Raw genomic sequence first — 22,051 nt, forward strand, 5'->3', positions numbered from 1 at the left:
ATCTTGGCAGAGAAAGATAGTGTGGAAGCCCGAGGTGGTTAGTTACATTGTGTCTACAGTCAGAAAGGAGGGAGACTGAGGCTGATGCTCAACCCCCTTCCAGTCTAGAATCACCCACATTTAGGATAGGTCTTCCCTCTTCAGATTTAAACTTCTCTGGAAATGCCTTCACAGACACACCCCGAGGTGTGTCTCCTAGGTAATTCCACACTCAACTCAAGTTAACAGTTAAAATTACTCATCACAACTAGTAGCAAGGATATATATCATAGATTTAAAATTTACTATGCTAAACCTGAATTCTTTAAATATATTTACATACAAGCAAATAAAAAATGGTAAGAAGATGAGGTAACAGACATGCAAATTGACTTGATTAATGTTGTGTCCATGTATCAAGCCATCATTAAATACATTCAACTTAAAAAAAAATTCAACTTTTACTCCCTGGTTACAGTTCAGGCAAAGCTTATGGGAATAAACAGATATAAACAGTTTCTTGGAAGACCTGGAAGGTTCTGAGTTTTGAATAAAGCTCCAAATCCAAGCTCCTGGTAGACATTCTTCTCTGTAGCAACACCTAGGGGGTAGAGTTTGATCTGGGCATGTTCTTCCCTTACAAACATATGCTATATATGTTCCCAACACATGTGAAAGCTGAGATTCCCTCTCAATGATTTCCATCAGGAAGGTCACTTCAGAAAACCGATGCTAAAATCATGCAAGGAGCCTGTTTTTATATTTTGAATGCACTGAAGACTTTTAAAGGAAAGCTCCAACTTTCTCCAAGGTTAGCATCATCAAATTAAAATATAATGATATCATCCAAGCAATGTCTTCATGGAAGGTAACTTGTTTAAAAAAAACAAAAAACAAAAAACAACAAAACTTAATGTGCCTGGGCAGGGGAAACCAACCCAGTACAACCAGACTCTTTGGCTCCTAAGTCATCTTGTGTATTTCTCTCCTGTCTCATGACAAATATCTATCACACGCTCTAATTATTGCTTACAATGTTTCCCAAGAAGACCAACGATAGCCACAAACTCTGCAGGCAGCATGTATCCACAGTACAAGTTAATCATTGCCTAAGAGGTTGCTCTTCTAACCTGGGAGAACATTTGACAGAATCCCAAGCATGCCACAGCCCTGCCTCTTCTAACCTTAACTTTCAAAGCCCTTGAATAGACTTCTTAAGACAGTGTGGGCAAATGCTAGGTTTGATTTTATCGGTAATGAAATCACACATATGAACTACGGCCCACATTTCTCTAAGACACAGTCCCTGAAAACTGTTAGAGAGTATTTAGAAAAATGGTACCCATGTGCCTACAGAGCACCAACTACAAGCCTAGCTCACTCCCAGAGTAAGACATAGCTTAGACATACCTTTAAAAACAAGTGAAGATATATAATGTCTCATAAGCAATCTTTACTTAATAAGTAGATTTTGATAACAGCCCGATTTCCTCTCTCGTTTTCTGTCCATTTTTTCATCATTAAATAAGAATAATAATTCCTTAGAAGCAGTCAGTATGAAAAGTACTCTTCTTTGTAGAATTTATATAATAACTCGGTATCACCCATACCTCCGAGGGCAGGCCTGCTAAACTATGGCCTTGTGGATCTACAATAAAAATACTAGGGAAACAGAAAAACTATAGGGAAGAATTTATATATATATATGTAAATTCTTTTCTAGTCGTTTGCTTGTGTGTGTGTAGTGTCTATTTGTGTACAGTGTACATCTGTTGTATGTGTAAACATGTTTACACATGGGGCTGCGTGTCTATGTGCATGCCTATTCATATGTGTCTGTACACCTGCACATATGAGTGCGTGGAGACTGAAGTTAACATCAGGTGCTTTCCTGAATCCCCACCTATGCAGTGAGGTTCTGAACCTAGAACTCACAGGTTCAGCTGCTTACTATGGGGTTCTCTGCCTCTGCCTCATGCCCGCCCGACTTTTATGTGGATTTTGGTCCTCATGACTGTGTGGCAAGTGCTTGCTTTACTCACTGATCTATCTCCCTGGTGACCCACTCTCCCACTTTCGTGATAAGCCACTATGTGTCTGTGACTAGCCTAGTACTCTCTCCGTACTCCAGGCTGGCTTCCCACTTGCATCAATCCTCCTGCCTCAGCTTCCTAAGTGTTGGAAATCGAGCTGTGCACCAGTGGATCCCTCCAGTGGGAATGGTGAAGACCTGCTATCTGGAAGAGCTGCCTGGTTGTGAAGTATAGCCATAATTCATCTCTCTTCAATTGCTAAGACCCAACATAGCTACAGTACGGTTAGGGAGATCCTGAGTAAACTACACACTTGACTGGAATTTCCCCAGGTTTTGCACTAGTGTTCCGTTTCCTGTTCCTGGATCCAGTTCAAGACATGGGCAGCATTTGGTCATTAGGTCTCTGTGTCTCCTTCAGTCCTAACAGCTTCTCAGGCCTCTTTCATGACCTTGGTACTTTTGAAAGCTAGTCAGGCCTTTTGCTTTGTGGCTATGAAACGTTGCAAGGATACCCTAGAGGTGAGGGACCATTTTCATCCCGTCCCATCAGGGTATACTTTCTACCTGTATCACTTTGGTCACATGGTTACGGTCATGTCTCCAAGCACTAACTTAAAATGTGCTGCCAAGTCAAAACCCTGCAACGCTGTGGTAATTAAGCTTTACTTACTGACTTGGGACATATCAGATCATTTCCAGCATATGTTATGACCACTATAATAACTACTTTATGAAAGACACTTGAGTCTCCAGAAATACATAATTTCTTAAAGCTTTACCCTATGTTCATCCAAGGGACTTTTCTGTTCACCTCACCCACCCACTCACCCCCATCTTGTTCTCTACCTATCACTTCCATGCTTAAGAAATGTAATTCTGGGGCTGGAGAGATGGCTCAATGGTTAAGAACACCGGCTGCTATTCCAGGACCCAGGTTCGATTCCCAGTACCCACACAGTGTCTCACAACTGTCTAGAATTCCAGTTCTGGTGTGGGGGCCGGGAGGAGGGTGTCTGACACATTTTTCAGGCATGCAGATGGTGCATAAACACATATACAGATAAACCACTTGTGCACATAAAAATAAATAAATAAATCGTTTTAGAAAGAAGGGCAATTCTTCAAGAAACTTGGGTTCCTGCTCTCCTCTCCCACTTACAGTGTTATGGTCTCATGGGTATTTACTTTATTCTTGTGTCATAATCCACTATATGAAATTTGTTGCTAAATTTGCAGCCATGTCGACAGCTGGGGCTCTTTCAGAGGAGCTCCTCTGCCTTTCTGACGTTCATGTCCATCTTCTCTCTCCCTCCCTCCCCTGCCCTTTTTCTCCCTCTGAGCCATTTCTTACTTCCTGGTCCTACATAGCACTCTAGACTCAGCTTGTATTTTCCACTCTCTGCTGTAAACCTGGCTATGACTACAGGAACTCTATTTGATTTGTTGAAAATGGTATTTAAAATCAAGGCTCGGGTACTATACTTGCTCATTGTTCTCAGCAGTAACAACTCGAAAATACACGTGTACGTTATTTATAAAATCATACATCTTACTTTTATCAGCATATGCACTGAAGCATGAGGCACTCGGCAGCCACTCCAACCATAAGCCAATACCACAAGAATCAGTTTTAAGCCCTCAACCTGTGGGTCACGACCCCTTCGGGAGGTGCGATGACCTTTCCACAGGGGTCGCCTATCAGATGTCCTGCATATCAAATATTGACATCATGGTTCCTAAGTAGCAAGATTATAGTTATGAAGCAGCAATGAAATAATTTTATGCTTGGGAGTCACCACAGCCCGTGGAACCGTATTAAGGGTTGTGACATTAGCCATCTGCCTTAAGCAGTCAGACCAGAGAAGTGTTTCAATGGAGAAATCTCTTAATCTAAGATTTCTCAATGTCTTCACTTGTTCTCAAACAGGTGAAGCTCGGAGCCGACGAGAGAGAAGACTGAAACAGTCACAACTGGGTTTGCTTAAATACAATGTTCTCAGCAGTGGCCACTTGGTCATGCTGACTTCATCTTGAAGATGTGCAAGTGGAGGCTCTGAAGGGTTTGGGGAAGTTGCCAGTCCCAGAGCTTTCTTCTCACATACAGATGCTTACCAGTTAGAGCATCAGAGAAACAGCAGGAGGCACTGAGGGCTGGGGAGGTGCAGTGAGGCAGGGCATGCAGTTTAGGGCCCAGGAAGAGCACAGGGTCTAAGTGTGGGGTGCAGCCTACTCTCTCTTCCTCTGCCACATCAGCAGATTTAGGGTCTGCCCAGGGCCTTTGGGAATTACACAGCAAACACTGCTTCTGCCACCTTGGGCACCTGGCCTTTCAACTCTCTGTTTCTCTGTTTTCTCACCTGTAAACAGGACTACAGCGTCTTTCATGTCACAAAGCGATGACAATTGGAAAGGAATGAGGAGATTAATGGAAACTCTTCTGCTCCTAAGTGGTTTTGCTTTTGAGCTGTTATGAGGATAAAATTCAATGACGCTATTAAAGACGAACTCTACACACTCCCTTCTTCTTCTTCCCGACATCTCCAGATGGATGCACCTTGTAAGTATCATTTGGAGGATTCAGATTTTCTCTTTACTATCTTTGCTTTGGCTTGGTCAGCTCCCCAGCTTCACCCTCCCCCCTCCCCCCTCCAGTAACTACTCCCTCACATTTTCCATGAGGTCACACATTCCACCCTTAATGCGTGCGGGGAGCGTGGACTGAAGACATCAACCTATAAGCNATTATTATTATTATTATTATTGGGCCTTATTCTGCAACTTAACAACCCCAATCTTACCCTTTCAGCCAGGATATGATTCACATCTGCCTGAGACCTTCCCTTCTGAGTCCTTCCTTTGATCTGCTATTTAACAGCAATGAATCAGAGCCCCCCACACACACACACAGTGGGGGACCACGGGCCAGCCAGCATCACAACATAACAGACTGGAGATGTTGCTGGACAGGGGATGGGGGACAAATAAAACACTAGGTGGAACAGATTTGATTTTTCCCCCTCCAAATTCCTTGTTATTTCCCTTTCTTCTGCCAAGGGATGCCCAGCTCATATGCAGCAGCTCTCTCCCAGCTAGAGAGATCCTCACTGGCACCAGGAGGAAGAGGAGTTAGTGCCCAGGTTGACAGACTCTACACTTGAGGACATGGCTGCTGCCACCCTGGTCAGGAAACTGTCCTCTCTCTTCCAGCAGTGCCCACTGCAATTTTCACAAATGACTGAGCAGTCAGCCATAGGATCACACTGATGACTATAACACTGAAGGGAAGGTCCTCCCCTGGGCCCATAGGCCAAGATGTGGTGTCAGAGGGGAAGTGATCTTGCTAACTAAAAACAGCAGGGAGGAAGGATAAGCCCAGGGAATACATTTTTTAATTAAACCAAGGAGTTTCCCCACTCCCCTCTTCATTCACCCTGCGCTGCGCCTCTTTCTGATTTTCCTATCTCTTTTTCTCCTGTGGTACCAGCCACTCTCAGACACGGAGGGTCACATCTGTCACATCGCTGCTAAGGCAAAACTAGACCAGTAAGAGGTTCTGCCTCTTACTGCCAAGAGCAGCCACACTGGGCAGCAATGATTTTGAAACAGCAGTAAGGTGGTACCCCATCTCAAACCCTGCCCTAGACTTCAACCGAAAGATAACCATTCATTGATGGCATCCACTTGCTGCAGAAACCCCATCCTCTGCACCCTGATCTGGTGATCTCTCTTCTAATTCAGAAATTGGAAGCCTACGTATCAGAAAATGCCACTGAGTTCTCAGCAGGCATCTCCAGTAGGGGCAATTCTACTTCTTGTAAAATTAGCCTGCCGTTTGTCCTGAGGACAGGTCAGAACCTCTGTTAGCAACCAGTTGTATTCTCTCTGTCTGCAAACAGGAACAAACACCCCACCCTGTGCTCATCCTCCAGCAGGGTCTCCAGGACTATACCCTTCAATTCTCTGTGCTTTACCTTGTAAGTATCATTTGGAGGATTCAGATTTTCTCTTTACTATCTTTGCTTTGGCTTGGTCAGCTCCCCAGCTTCACCCTCCCCCCTCCCCCCTCCAGTAACTACTCCCTCACATTTTCCATGAGGTCACACATTCCACCCTTAATGCGTGCGGGGAGCGTGGACTGAAGACATCAACCTATAAGCTATGGAAGAAGACACACTCACAAAGTCCTTACTTCAAAAGATTCAGACTGAAGTGGCACCCGTTTCTGACACACAACAAACCTAAGTGGAATAAGCTCCAGCACCAATTAATGTCCCCAACTCTTAACATTTTCATGTGCAAAATACAGCTCCTCTCCATAATGAAGGGTTACCCGACGTCTTATTGTAAATCCTGCTCTGTCAAGAGCGCCATTGCACACTCTCTTGGAGGCAGTGAAAACACTCTACCTGTATCAAAGGCTTTGTCTTCTCCAAGTTCTGTAGACCACGGAAAGCAGTTCAGGCAGCAAGGAAACTTGTCACTAAGGCATCTTTACACGTTTCTTTGTTTCTTAGTGGCTTGGCATTTGGGTCATCCTTAGCAATTAGTTAATTTTAAATCACTAGGGGGGAACAAGGGAATAAATACCCGCATCTCCACAGCTGACATGCTGGCTGGGATATCTCTATTCTTGAGATAAGAATAAGCAGAAGTTTGGAAGCATGTATATATAATTATACCATGTGCATATATGTGCATACACATGGGAACATGTGTGTATGAAGGTAGAGGATGATGTCCAGGAAGCTTCCTAAACTGTTCCCACTGATTTGTCAAGAGGAGCTGGTCAGCAAGGCCCAGGAGTCCTGTCTCTACCAACCACTGCTCGGATCACAGGCGCATACCACCTGTTTACAGGAGTGCAGGAGATCTGAACTCAGACCCACACGCTTCCGCATCAAGCACTTTACCCACTGAGCCACTGTCCTATGCCCACCCAGAAACCGTAGCAGTTTTAAAACATCACTGATAAATTCCCTAGCTTCCATTTGAAAACCAGTTTAAAATTAAGACTATGATAGAGCTGGCTGAGGCTCTCTTCTTCAGGTGTTACTCAGCATCTAGGGCAGGAAAGGCTGGGACCTTGGTGGCAGCCACAGAAGCAGTGTCTGCATCGAGGAGGAACACTGGGGTGAGACTGGTTGTCATGGAAGGCACATCTGTTCTCTGAAATGAGAGAAAATACTGAAACATGCCCAAGGCAGTGTGCTACAGATTTTGCCACTAATTATACCTGGGTTTGGACTGGGGCCAACACGCAACCGCTTGGAGACCATGGCGCCTTCCCAAGTCTCTCTGCGAATCAGACTTTCTTTACCTGCCCAATAGACTAATGTAATAGAACAGGTAGAATGTCCTGGGTGGCTCCAAGGTGCTCATCCATGTGACGTCTTGCATTCTGCCTTATCGATGCCACCCAGGAGGTGGTGCTGACAGAAATGGACTTGGCTCCTCTGCAAATGCAGGGGTGGATCTCAGGTCACTGCTGTGATTTATAACTACAGCCATTATTATTATTATTATTATTNCACACACACACACACACACACACACACACACACACTCACCCATCCACACATGCACGCACCTGCACTACTGCTCCTCTGCATTCCCTGCTGTGAAGCCCTTCCCTGTGCTCTCAATGTTTCATCCTGACCTCTAGTTTCATACTTAAGTTACATTGTAACTGTGTGTATTACAGGAGCATATTTTATCACTGTATCACTCACTGATAAATACCATAAGGTTTACTGTAAAAAAAAAATCTACTTAAGGAAATATAAAATAGATACTTTACAAAAGAAAGAAAGAAAGGAAGGAAGGAAGGAAGGAAGAAAGAAAGAAAGAAAGAAAGAAAAGAAAGGAAGAAGAACAAAAAAGAAAAAAATGATTTCAGATGAAATAACAAAGAGAAGACAGTATACAGATAGGTAGAAGCAAGCAGGCATTGTTTAAAGATGTGTAATTTGTGGAGGGAAAATAAAAGCCCTAGAGAGATGCAAGTCTTTGTGTTGTGGAGCAGGAAAGTAACATGACCACAAAACCGAGATATTTTAAGGTGTGTTTTGGAGGAACTCAATTTCACATATCTGAGGCATCACCAACACGACTGCCCCAGAACATCCCTGGTTAGGTTTTTCTGCAGAGTTTCCCCACAGATTCTAATCAGATAAAACCATTAGTACGGTATGTGAGGCTTTACGCCAGACCCTGGTGCCAGGACAGGCCTGTCTCTGACACAGTTTAAGACTCAGCAGAAACATTCTACCCAGGATGGTCCCAAGCAATATACTACTCCTGGTGACCCAAACTACAGGGGCCAAGATGGTCTTGTTGCTATGCAGGAACACACTTCTGTTAGCAAGCTCCAAATAATCTGAGCTCTGTCAAAGCCTGGGATGTCTGCCTATCTTTCCTTGGCTTCATGGCACACTGGAGCTATTCCCATACTCTGGAACCAGGTTATTCGAGAAACAGTCTGAGTTAAAATAGTAAGGGCAGCTTCTAAGGGGTAGCCATGAAGCAGGCAGGCTACCAAGTAGCTGGAAAAATTAGAATAAGGAGAAAAAATATTTACCAGCTCAAAAGGCAGCAAGTACCATGTCATTGCTGGGAATTGAACTCAAGACCTCTGGAAGAATAGGTAGTGAGTGCTCTTCTAGGCCCTTACTTAAACATTTTAATGGCAGTAGAGAAAGGTGGAACTATTACTTGGAGGTAGTATGCCACCTGACATGTCCAGGAACCTAGATTCAATGCCCCAAACTGAGAAATAAGAGGAATACATTAAGCTGAGCATGGTGACACAAGCCTGCAGTTTCAGCAGTTAAGAGGTAAAAATAGGAGGATTAGGAGTTCAAGGCCAGGTCTGGCTACGTGGTGAGTTTGAAGTCAAACTGGGCTATGTAAAAGTGTGTCTCAAAATAATGGCGATAGAATAGACTGAAATGTATTAATTTTAATAAATGCAAGTGGAGCAAATACCCAATTAACTAAGTTTGAATGAACAAGAAGTGTAGCAGATACACTGAACTCATGGGAAGTGTCTCATTACCAACCCATAGGCACCCACCAAGACTCCTTCCAAACACACAAGTCAGAAAGTGGCAACATAAAGGAGAAACACTGTATCTCTCACCACCACAGCACCTTTAAGAGCCAGTATAGGGATGGTATTTTCCATTTGAAACAACCCTCTGATTTTCTGTGGACATCAGATGAATGTCTTACAGTTCTAGTCAATCCCGACACTGCCTGGAGTGATTCTATAGGTCGAAGGACCCAGTATCAACCAACCATTTCCATTATAAATGCCAACCACAATCCCCAGGTTTCCCCAGCACCAGCTACAAACTAAGGGTTCCCACAATGCCCTCCTCTGATCTGATACTTTCCCAGAAATGCCTGCAGAGCTCAGGAAGGCACATTACCTAACATTTACTAGTTCACTACAAAGGCTACAATCAGAAAAACATTAAATGGAAGAGATATATAGGGTAGGAAAAGGGAGTGTGCTTGTGTAGATTAGATTTCCCATGCCCACTGCGCATAAACCTAATATCACAATTCATTCTCTAGGACAGAAGCTCCCAGAATCCCATCTTTAGGGATTATTTTAATGCAGGCAAGACCTAGGCTTACACATTTATTACTTCAGTCTCCAACCTCTCCCTTTTCCAGGGTATAGGAGGCAGGGCTGAAAGTTCCCAGCTTCCCCCCACTCTAGTCTTTCTGGTGAATAGCCCTCATCTTGAAACTATCCAGAAACTCACCAAACACTACCATTTGATAAAAATACGCTCTTATCACAAAAGAGATTCCAAGGAACTCCAGGGCTGTCTGGCAGACACACTAGCCATCTGCATCACTCAGGAAACAGGCAGGTCTTGGGAGATTTGTGTCAGTGGCCAGGGGCAAAGGCCAGCAGAAGAAAAGATGTTGTTCCTGACACCCCCTAACCCAGAAAATTTGAAGCATTCTAGGAACTCTGTGTCAGGAGCAGGAGGCAGCAACCAGATATTTATTTATCATACCACACATAGATAATCTATCATCAGAGGGAGAAATTCCAGTACAAATCTCCTGTATACCAGCCTCTCAGGTAAGAAACCAGTAAAGAAGGCAGACTTAAATGGCTTAAATGATGTTACGCTGTATTTTATTTGCCTTTTTAAGATCTTTATTTATTTTGTGTGTGTGCGCACATACATGCCTGTAGAAGCTAGAAAGGGATGTTGGATGTCTTGAAGCCAGAGTTACAGGCAATTGTGAGCCACTGATATGGATACAGGGCTCTAAACTCTGGCTCTCTGATAGTGCAGTAAGCACTCTTAAGCCCTGAGTTGTCTCTCCAACCCAATACTGTACTTTTAAATACATAAGACATGTAAGTAGTATTGTATGTAATAATAACAAGACTGACAAAGCTATAAAGATGGCCTCAAGAAATTCAGAAAGCTGGTATACACACAGGTAGCATTCCTTTACAGTATAATAGAACATATTTTCTAAAGATAACTAGAACAGGGAAAGAAAACCTGGTGTGTACTAAATGGATTCTATGATGCCTTTAAACGGAAGGCGATCCTGCCGCTTGTGATAATGTGGATGAAAATGGAAAACTTGAAAATGAAATGAGCCAAGCTATGCGACCTCACAGGCGAAACTTGGAAACCTCACTTGGCACATACAGAAGCAGAAAGTGAAGCGGTGATTATTGGGGTTTGGGGTGCACAGAATGGTATTAAGGTGATGCTGGGATGTGAGCGAGGGAAGGGGGTGTGTCTGTGTGCAGCTTCCCTTCTCTCTCTGGGGGCAGCACTCCCTCAGCTTATCTACATGTTCACCACACTGGGGATTAGCAGGGGCTGGGGCAAGGAACACTAGGGAGATATGAACCAAAAGACACAGAATACCAGTTAGTCAGGGGCATCAGTTCAAGGGGTTACTAGGGAACGTGATGCCTAGAGACAACAGCATGCACGGTATTCCTGAACATCACTACAATTAGATCCGAAATGTTCCCACCACGAGGAAAGGTGTGTGAAGTGAGGTATAAGTCAATTAGCTTGATTTATGTATACATACTTGAACGCATCACGATATACCCCATAAGTATATGCAATTTTGTCAATTAAGGTAAATAGATGTCTTAAAAGAATAGTAGGAAGTTCCCATTTTGAAACAAGTTACAATCAAAGAAGAAAGAAAAACAGAACTGAAAATTGTATTTTTATATAAATGTCTGCCTGCATGCTGTCATGCTCCCCACCATGACAATAATGGACTAAACCTCAGAAACTGTTAGCCAGCCCCAAAGAGATGTTTTCTTCATAAGAGTTGCTGTGGCCATGGTGTTTCTTCACAGCAATAAACCCTAACTAAGACACTAAGGCTCTGAACTTGGGATCTTCCCACTTTGACCTCCCAAGTTCTGGTACCGTGAGCATGAACCACCACATTGGGCTGTCTTTCTTCTCTCCATCAATGGATTATTCATAAAAGTAATCCTATGAAAATGTAAGGAGTGGAGCGACTCTGATCCTTAGAAAGAAGGCTGTAACCTTAGATGTCTCTGTTAGGAGAGGTCAAAATTCACAAGGTACACAGGCAGCCGAAAAAGTCAGAGGAGAAAATAAACATGCAAAGAAAGACAAAACCAGAAGTGACTATTAGATGGGTATAATCAATAAAGCCAAACAGCTGATGCATCAGCGGCTTTTCTGTTGCTGTGATAAAATACCACAATCAAAGATAATTAGGGAAGAGTTTATTTATCTGAGCTGAAGTTCCAGGGGGCCTAGATGTCCCCAATGGTGGGAAGGCATGGTGGCAGGAAGCTGGGAGATTACATCTCAGCTGCAAGAGGAAGTGGAGCCTGAGCTCTATGTGGAGTGAGGCTAGAAATCCTCAAAGCCCACCCCATACTTCCTTCAACATGGCTATACCTCCTCAAGGTTCCACCTCCTCCCCAGAAGGGCCACCGGTTGGTGGCCATGTGTTAAAATACTGTGGGAGACATTTCTCATTCAAATCACCACATGGCTTTCTGTAACAAACAAACAAACAAACAACCAGAAAAACAAAAAGCAAAGAAATCAAAACAACAACAATAATAACAACAACACCAGACTATTAATGGCACCATTGCTGGAGAGAAGAAAGAGCCCAGCGTGGTGCTCATGCTCCCAGTACCAGAACTTGGGAGGTCACAGTACGAAAAGGCCAAGTTCAGAGCCTTAGTGTCTTAGTTAGGGTTGTACTGTTGTGAAGAGACACCATAGTCACAGCAACTCTTATAACAGGAAACATTTAAATGGGGAGGCTTACAGTTTCAGAGATTTAGTCTATTATTGTCATGGCGGGAAACACGGCAGTGTGCAGGCAGACATGGTGCTGGAGAAGGAGCCGAGAGTTCTACATGTGGATCCACAGGCAGCAGGTAGAGAACTGGCTTGAGCTTCTGAGACATCAAAGTCCACCACCTAGTGATGCTCTTCCTCCAACAGAGCCCACACCTACTCCAACAAGGCCACAGCTCCTAACAGTGCCTTAGCTATGGAAATTTAAACACATGAGTCTATGGGGACCAAACTTATTCAAACCACCACACTGGGATACAAAGAAAAATCTTATCTCATCTATTACCTTCCCCTCCCTGTAACTCTAACAACAAATAAATCTCTAGGTTCAGTGGTTCTTTTAAAAATCAAATCATGAAACATATTCAGTGAACAAAAATCCCACCTTACTCTTCCAATGTCATAGGGGTAAGGAAACAAGAGAGTACTTCCCAATGTTTGACATTGCCTTGATGCCAAACTAAGACAGACCCAAAATGAGCGAGGGTGTCACAGGTGAATCTTATACAGCTGAGAAAATCTTTAAGCACATCACTAGCAATCAATCCTAGCTGTATAACAATATTGGGGAAAGTTTAATAATTAGGAAACTTATGAACATATTTTATCACAATAATAAATTAAAAAATATGATCAAAACACTAGTTCTAGAAAAACATTTGGCCAAATTCATTCACAAGTTTATTCTTGTTGGTGCTAAGCCTCTATGCCAAGCAAGAGCTCTACCAGTGAATGGAATTGCTAGCAAACTAAAAAATAGTAATTTTCTTGACCTGATGAAGAGAGCATACAAAATAATAATAATGTACGCAACAAATATCATGTACTTAATTATTTAAATATATTTTAAATGTTCCTTTAATATTAGACATGAGACTATCAGGTTAGGATATATATATATAGTAAAAGAAACAAAAACATATAAAAATGAGTGTACCTATAAAACATTACTTATAGTTCTGCTTTGATAGAAATCACCAAAAAACTTAAAAATAAATGTTACCCAGGTCAACCAAAATATTTGCAACCAGAAGCGTTTTAGATTTCTTTCCTTTTTTTTCTTATATTTTTAAATATTTGCCTGTGTATAATGAGATGAGGGAGTAGAGATCTAACCACATAACTCATTTATGTTTCACATACACCTTACTTATCCACCAAGGCCTAAATATCCTAGGCAAGAGAACCCTGAAGAGGAGGCACCTAGTGTGCCCTTGAAGAAGGGCTCCTGCGGCTTCCTCTCTCCCTCTCTGTCCTTGGTCAAGAGGTCAGTGGGTTTCCTCCCCCACATGTTTGTGTTATGATGTAAGCCCTGTGCTCTCTTAGCCCAAAAGTTATGCCTCAACCTCTGAATCTGTGAGCCGGAGTCAGCCTTCCTCTTACTGAACAGATACCCTAGGCATCGATTATGTTCACAAGAAGCTGCGTAGCACAGGACTTTGCACAGCTCATAGTTGGACTGCAGGTGCAGCGTACATGTGTGAGGATGTGCCATGAGGTCAGAGGTGGACTTTTCCATTTGTGGTATTAAACTACGTTCAAAAATTTTGGTGCTGGACCACTTGAGAGTTTTTGACTGGGGATGCTCAATTTGTAATTAGTGAAATTAGGCAAAAGTATGTACCATATAAAAATAAAAATCAACTGTCTGTTTCCGTTCAGTTTGAATCCCACAGGCAGGCATGCCAAAGACACTGTCATCAACAGAGGCAAAAAATATAAAGAACCTAAGGATACATTTTGAAAAAATTCTGTGATTTTCATGTGAAATGTTTTTGGCGTTTTGCTGCTTGGTATAGTTTTCTCGTTTGGTGTTTTCCAGTTTGTCTGTTTTTCTGTTTCTGGTGCCAGGGATTGAGCCTTGGACTCATGTACTCTGCTGTTGGTTCACAATTCTGAGAAGTTTAAATTGAATTGAAAATTATAATATGAATCTCTCCTTTTTTTAAACAAAAGGATCGATCTTATCAAAGAAATGGAACATGTAAAAGAGAAAAAGGGAGCTAATTTACACAAAAGTAGGGGAGAATTACAGAAGTGACTGCTTGCTTCTGAACTAAGTGCCCCTGTTTTTAATTCCTCAATAGTGTTCATGAATTTTAAACACTGTTTCATATGTATGCCATGCTTTCAAAGCCTAGGACACGATGTCGCACCCCTGTGACACAGGATTCTTGGGTTTTCCACAAACAGCCTGAAAGAGCACACCGATTTTGTAAACGTTCAGAAACGTGGTCTGAATGATCATGCCATCTCCAGAGGCAAGAGGGAGGAGGTGGCAGGTGCAATTCCACTTGGATGTGAGCTCATGGGGAACATGCAAGCATTCAGGCTGAGCAACCGCCTTTATTTTTTGTTTTAGATGTAAAGGTTCCTGGGCAAAGCTGTCCCTTTAACTATCAGTTATCTGTCCTGACCCCCTACATAAACATAGGAGGTAGCTAATCAGAACCCTGACCACAGTCCAAAGACATTAAGTGGGAAGTGGCTCACAAAGGATGAAAAAGTTTGACGTAAGCCTTGGCTCTTCGCCTCATAAACCTAACCTGGTGGCGGGTTACAAGTCACTTGGTTACAACAGTACACAGATTGCCAAGAGCTTGCAGACGACTAGCTTTTCTGAAAAGCGTAAATTATAGTGGGATAAGTAAGATCCATTTGCATGCCAATACGCTCCCTTGGGCGGGAGAGAAAAACCCAGCCTAGCATCTGGTCTCCACAATACAGCCTGCAGCCTGGTTTCTCCCTGTGGCAATCTGGATTTCCCCAAAACAGTTATGGGCATGGGCCTATCCAGACACTCTGCACTGCTCTCTCGAGGTGTGGAACCATCTTCCACTGTCCTGAACCTGAAAGGGCTTTGTGATGGCCTCAGGGAACAGAGCGCAACAAGTGATGCTGGCTGTTTTGGTCACCAAAGATGATAATGTCCCTCCCTGCCTGGCTTTCTTCTTCTAGGATCAAGTGTTGAACCAGGGCAGAAGGAGCTGGGTTATGGGAAGCTGTTTCTCTAGAGGGATCACAAGGAAGCTAGGCTACTCTAGCCCTCCCAGCCCAGGTTGCACACACAGGGTAGGTTAGCTTCACACCAAGCCTGCAGCGCAGCCCGCCCAGAGGATCCTAGTAGAGCAGGAGTGAGCTGTTCCTCTTAGCCCTAAGTCAGATTGCAAGATTCATAAACCCAACAGCCATGAGTGCTACTTTGCGACCCTAAGTGTTGGATTGGTTTGTAACAAACCACTAGATAATGAGAACAGAGACTTGTCATAAATAGAGGGCATTGAATACACATATATGCCCTCATCTGCCCAAAGGAGGAGAAACTCAGAACCAGAAAATATCAAGGCTGCCCCAAACCCCAAATGAGTGTTCTATGAAAGAAGCAAAAGCCACCACTGAAAGTTAAATTTAATTTAGGCCTCACCTGCCTTTTGCCACTGACCAACAATGTCAATTAATGGACATGAGATTAACCTGTTATTTGCAAAACCAGTTTCTCTAATACTTTTTGTTGTCATTTGTTTCAAAGAATTGCTGACTGTCTTTGCTTCTCAACAATGGGTACTCAGCTATATGCCTACCCTTTGCTTCCATCTCCGTTGGCAGCTACAGTTTGCAATCGGGATCCAATACAGCCACTGGGCTCTACACTGTCATCTGCTACTGTGTGCTAGCAAAAAGTAACCAGACTTTACAGATAAATAGAAATCCTGATCCATTTTACTGTGTGACCCTAGGCAAAGCGCTCAGCGTTATGACTCATCTTTAAGATGGAAATAACAGCTATTTATCTTGCAGGGTGGCTACAGAATTAAACGGGCTACTGCATAAAAAAAATCTAATGTGCCTGGCACATAACATGCAATCAACATGTTTCCTTTCCTTAGAGTCCTGGCCAAGTTTTGCACTAGAAGCAGCATGAAGACCCAAGGTTTATTTCAGATAAAAGAAGCCACTGCAGGGAAGCCACGTCCCTCCTTCTGGGTGATCGACACTCCAGAGGCCCTGAAGGAGAAAGCTCCAGTCTACACTGGAAAGTTCCACAAGAACAGCTACAGAACCCCCTCTTGCTTTGTTAATTTTAGTTGAGCTGATTTGAGCTAATAACTTTCTCCTTTACAATCATATAACTCGTTTATGTTTTTAATTTTTATCCTTTGGAAGTTTCAGTCATGTATACAGTACACCTTATGTAGCTGCCCCCCATCTTCCTCTCCAACTCACTTCTGGGACTCCTATTATACCCCTCTCCCAACCTTGTGACCCTTGATATTTATTTATTATTTATTTTCCCTCTGAGTTCACTTAGAGCTCTCCGAATGCACACTGATGTAGGGTGGGGCAGGAGGGAGCCTGGAAACCTGGTCTGAACTCCATCCCAGTGGCCAAACTCCTAAAGAAAATCTACCCTCCCTCTCGAGGCAATACCAATACCTCCTCAGCTAGGGGCGGGGCTGCTGGAGCCCCTCCCCACTCCAGCTGTAGCAACCACAGCAGCAGAGTTCCTATAGGCCACAGCCTCGTCCTGCTCAGCACCCCTCCCCACCCTCTGGCTCTTTCATTCTTCCTTGGGACAGGAACTCAGCCCATAGTCCTAGCTGACAAGGAACTCATGGTAATCCTCCTGCCTCAGCCTCTCATGACATGAACCACTAAACTTGGCTTGCTATCTATCACGGATCTGAAAATCAGGAGAGAACGACCTTGTTTTCCTTTGGAGGCTACTGGAAGCCTTTATGCCGGAGAAATATAGGGGTGGTGCTGAGTTACTGACTGCTTAAGGAAGAGAAAGGCCTCAGGAAACCTGTAGGTTTTAAAATTTTGACTGATTGACAGCATAATGAATGTTGTATGGAGAGAACAGAGAACCAACTGAATACTGTTCTTCCATTCAAACTCATTCTGGACTTTGCCAGCCTTCAGTTAACATAACCATAAGACCCCAGGGTCACCCGGCCCTTATTTAACAGTTAAGAAACAGGCCTGAAGCAATTCTATAACTTTCCTGCTGTCACGCCTGACTCTTGTGGTGGGTGGAGTTGGGACTGGCTTCTAAGGTCTCCAGGCTATCTCAGACACGTCTCCTGTATCCTGTATCCTTGGCCTTCGGATGGTAATGAGAACCGAGTGCAACATGCATTCCTATTCTGGTTAACTTAAAATGGATAACGCATCCCAGACTTATCGCTTAATTTCCAAGCTTGCTTCCTTCCCAAGGGAGGACTGGTTATTATCTTGGACAAGAGCCCACCCTAGGCCAAGGCCTTTGCTCTCTAGACTGGAGAAGCTCCGTCAGAGACTTTTCACTTGAAACAGTCTAAGACAAAGAAGATGAATTTTATTAACACTCTGGTGGATGTTGTCCCTGGCAAGTGGCCATCACCCAACAGGAAATGACAGGCTTCTATCTTCTATAACCTACTGATGAACAGGGTCGATATTATATTCTATGACAAATGGGTGGGAGCCAAGCAAAATGCATGTCAAAAATTCTGTCAGGGCTGCCGGGTAAGTCAGTACTTACCCATCCACAAGAAGCAAGCACACTGTAACTCCTCCTGTCTAGGGAACAACGATGTCCTTTAAGGCTCAGATAGTCTGATCACAGACTGACTATGTTCAAAGCAAGGTCTGAAGGCCTAAAATATACAAACCCAAGGCAAGGGACAGAGGAGGCAACCATTTGTAATCAAATCTCCCTAAATCAATGCATTGACTGTGAAAGACAGGACTGTGATTAGGGACCAAACTGGGATTTGAATGTTTGACTGTTGCACTCATGTGACAAAAAAAAATGAACACCAGATGTGGGAATTGAATCAATGAGAAAGTTAAGGGGGTCAATGACCCCTGAAGCACACTGAAGTAAAGGAAAGGAGGAAGCTGAGCCCAGGAGAGGGGGAGGCAACAGGGGTTTGGCACGCTTTTATCTGTAGTGAAGACAATGAGGGTGTATTTGGGAACAAGGGTGGAGATTGTTGGGGCCACTAGGCAGATAGCTGGGACAGGCCTGTTCTAACACAGCTTGATGGGAATTTCCTCTTCAAAGTGTAAACTCCAGAGAGCCACACTTAGAAAGCAGGATTCTCCCTTTCGTAGCATGGATCTCCAGGTCTGAGCAGTGGGGGTGTGGATGAAGGGAGAGCATTTCTCTTGACTGGACTCAGCTGCTCCTGTGTGTGATACCAGAGTTCAGTTCCATGTTAAGTTGAGTCCCATTTGAAGCTAAATTTAAGTTTAGAAATGGGCTCTTTAGGGTTCATATTTGAGGCTCTTGTTAGGTTTTTATTCCCCAGCACTGCTCGAGATTTCAGGGGCTCTAGATAAGAAAGCCATTGTTTAAAAGGTTAGAACCACTGTGTTTTGGCACCTTTGTCAGAGTCATACAAAGTCTATGTCACCTGAAGAGCTCAGGGGGAGGCGTTCTTATTGGACGATGCTCTCTCAGTAAATACAAGTTTGGCAGTCAGTCTACAAACGTGGCTGATTCGTGGATTGGTATCATCCTGCCTGCTCTTTAGTAATTCTGAAGTTGCAAAGACATTGTTGTTCCCCACCACAGAAATTGACTGCTCCCCAGATGACTGTCCCCAAACAACTTTGACTTCTGACCCCTTAAGAATGTAGACAACACTAGGACGCAAATACTTGATAATAAATATGCTCTTCAGTTTTCTTCTACATGACTTATTCTTCCAGCCAAAACCAACTAAAAAAAACCAAAGCAAAACAACAACAAAAATCATATATTAAAAGCTGGGCCTCGTTCCATTGGCCTGTTATGTATTAGAAAGGTTAAGGCAGGAGGATTTGAGGACAGCCTGGTCTACAAAGTGAGTTCAAGGCCAGCCTATACAACTGAGTGAGGCCATGTCTCAAAATAACAAATATATTTTTTTAAATGGCCGGGTATGTAGCTTCCTGGTAGAGCATGAGCCTAGACATACAAGGTTCTAGGCCCTATCTTCAGTGCCGCGTTTACACACAGAGAAAGAAATAATACCAACACCAATACCATACCAATCCTGTCTCTAGTCATAGCCTATGGAAGAAGGCACTTTAAATGCCCTCTGAACACCTGGAAATGAACCAAATACATGACAAATGATGACAAATTCACCCAGACCTCCTCGTGATAAAAAGGAACCTCCACTATAGATTGTGAACCAAGAAACTGGAAGCAGTCGACACGTACACTATCAACAGACAGCTAAGCTGCTCATCACCGGTGTGATAGCCTGGGCTTATGTGCCTCTCGCAGGAGCTGGATCCCAGTGAAAAGAGCATCCACTTGCCTCCTCCAGGGGAGGAAGGCGAGAACTGGCACCTCCCACCCAGTTCCCAATAGCTGGAGACTGATTCATCCCAGAGAAGCTGAAGAGCACACTCAGAGCACACTCAGCATCTGCTAACGGCCGCTTATTTCTGCATAAACCCAGAAACTGCCCTCCCACAAACTGTTGCCCGGCGAGAGGGTGCCTGATATTAAGAGTCCAGGCAAAGGGTCCCTCAAGACTTCCTACCAGTACCTCAATTGTGCTTCTTCCTCCCTGTGAATCTGAATTGGATGAATACAGGATAATTTGTTAATGACAAATCTTTAATTACCACCTCTGCTTCATGAACTAAAAGGGAGACATAAGCTGGCATAATATTTACATAAATACCCAATACCTACCTTCAGACTAGTCTTTCCTAGCGGCTTGCATTATTTTAAGTTCTCATCTATTTTAAATCTAGGATTTGTATTTTTTTTTCCCAGACTCTAATTAGAATGTTCCCTGACTTAAGACCAGATTGTAAATTCTCCTATAAGCATCAGGTCTCCAGAGTAGCCCGGGAGATCACACTTCGCCCATCTCTGAACACACGTGGCCTCTAGGACTTTGCCTGCCCAGGTCTTGCCCTTCATCCCAAGATGTTGCGTCCTTACACCTTTGCCCACCCTCACCCCAAAAGAATCCTGGTCTTTGCTCCTTCCTCCCTGGCCTTACCTCGGCTCCACCGCCCACCGTGTGTGTTTCCATTCCCAGGCTGAAAGAGCCATGGATGCTGCCGGCTTGTCCTCCCCACTCTGTGGTCTGGTTCCAATCATGGAAACATTCCTATGGCAACCAGCACCCCCCCCCCCACTCCCTTCCATGAAAGTTTCCCTGTTTGCGAGGCAGGCATTTGGCAAGGACACTGAATTACTTTAACTTGCCTAGCAACTGCTAGCATGCTCCAGCCCTTTCCCTGGGGATTGGCTTCTTTCCCCTCTTAGCTTTTAACACACCCTTAGGAGCTGCTTGGCTAGGAGAGCCATCAGGTTGGCCTCACTGGGTCCTGGCCCGGAGAGCACAATGGTGCTGGGCAACCTGGAACCTTGCTCTTGTCCCAAGGTAAATAGACAGCCACAGGCTCAAGGCCATACGTTGAGCATGGACAGTTCCATGGTGATGACCCTGGGTAGCTCCAGGGTGCTTACTGAACTCCAGGATCATCCTTGTTCTTAGCTACACAAAAGAGTCAGAATATCTAAAGCTGGCTCCGCCCAGAAAAGCAGGTTTAGGGGCTGGGAGATGGCTCAGTTGCTAAAGAGGACCTAAGTGTGATCTCTAGGGCTCTTATAAAAAGCCAGTTTTGGTAGCACACACACAGCAATGGGGAGGTTGAGGCAGGAGAATGCCAAGTCAGCCAAATGCAATAACTCTGGATTTAAGAGAAGTGGGGGAAGGGAGGGAGGGAGGAGGGAGGGGACACAGACACACAGAAACACAGGAAGAAACAGACAGATACATACATATATACATACACATACATACACATATATACATACGTACATACATACATACATACAGGGGCAGGGGCAGATAGAGAAAAAAGAAGGTTGAAGATACTTGAGGTGACCTCTGGCCTTGATAGCCACCCTTATACTCACAAATCCACCAGAATGTATTTGCCCATTATGTGTGTGTTTGGGATCCTTCTTTATTTTATTTAATAGCTACCATACAGGTATTTCAGCGTATAGGGTATACCTTATTCCCTTACTTTATTTTGGTAACAGGAACAAACATAGCCTCAAATCACGAATACTGCTGTATATTTGTATTTTTTTTAATTGCAGTGAATTCTAAAGAAATATTCAACATGCCTATAGCATAATTCAGGTGCCCCAGATGGAATACCATCTCTGACAATACATCTCTCTCTGTAGGAGAAAAAACTTAGAACAATGAATTAGCTCTTGGAGACACTGCCAAACAATCCCACTCATGCCTGGTGTCCCTTTAGGAACAATGCCAATAGTGGGTAAGGGTGAGTGCTTGCTTCTAACTGTGACAACCTGACTACCCAAGCCAGCAGGTGGAGAAAGATGGAAGCTGCTGGAAAATCCTTTCTGCTGCAGCAGACTGCTCTCAGCAGAGCTCCAGGCAAGAGCTGCAGAGAGGGAGAGTTGCCAAGTTAGGAAAGGAAGGACTAGAAACCAGAGTGGGCCTGGGTAAACAGCAGGGCAGGGGTGGACAGCAAGCACCCTGTGGGCAGGGGTGGACAGCATCCTGTGGGCAGGGGTGGACAGCATCCTGTGGGCAGGGGTGGACAGCATCCTGTGGGCAGGGGTGGACAGCATCCTGTGGGCAGGGGTGGAAGCATCTATGTGGGTAGGGGTGGACAGCATCTATGTGGGCAGGGG

At 44.0% G+C, this 22,051-nt stretch overlaps 1 protein-coding gene across 6 annotated transcripts in view; it reads right to left on the reverse strand.

Annotated features, from left to right (window-relative positions):
- Tmem108 (transmembrane protein 108) overlaps positions 1–22,051 on the reverse strand; it is a 274,217-nt gene that overhangs the window by 184,711 nt on the left and 67,455 nt on the right. Inside the window, exon 1 of one of the 6 annotated variants that reach the window (XM_021172800.2) lies at positions 20,370–20,458. The exons of 4 other annotated variants lie outside the window; for them this stretch is intronic. The gene's annotated coding sequence lies outside the window, so the exon portion shown is untranslated. Of the gene's footprint in view, positions 1–20,369; positions 20,459–22,051 lie in introns of those variants that run through there. One more of the 6 variants, XM_029481063.1, reaches the window with a different exon arrangement.

This window comes from Mus caroli, chromosome 9 (genome assembly GCF_900094665.2).
Source record: "Mus caroli chromosome 9, CAROLI_EIJ_v1.1, whole genome shotgun sequence".
Taxonomy (NCBI): Eukaryota; Metazoa; Chordata; class Mammalia; order Rodentia; family Muridae; genus Mus; species Mus caroli.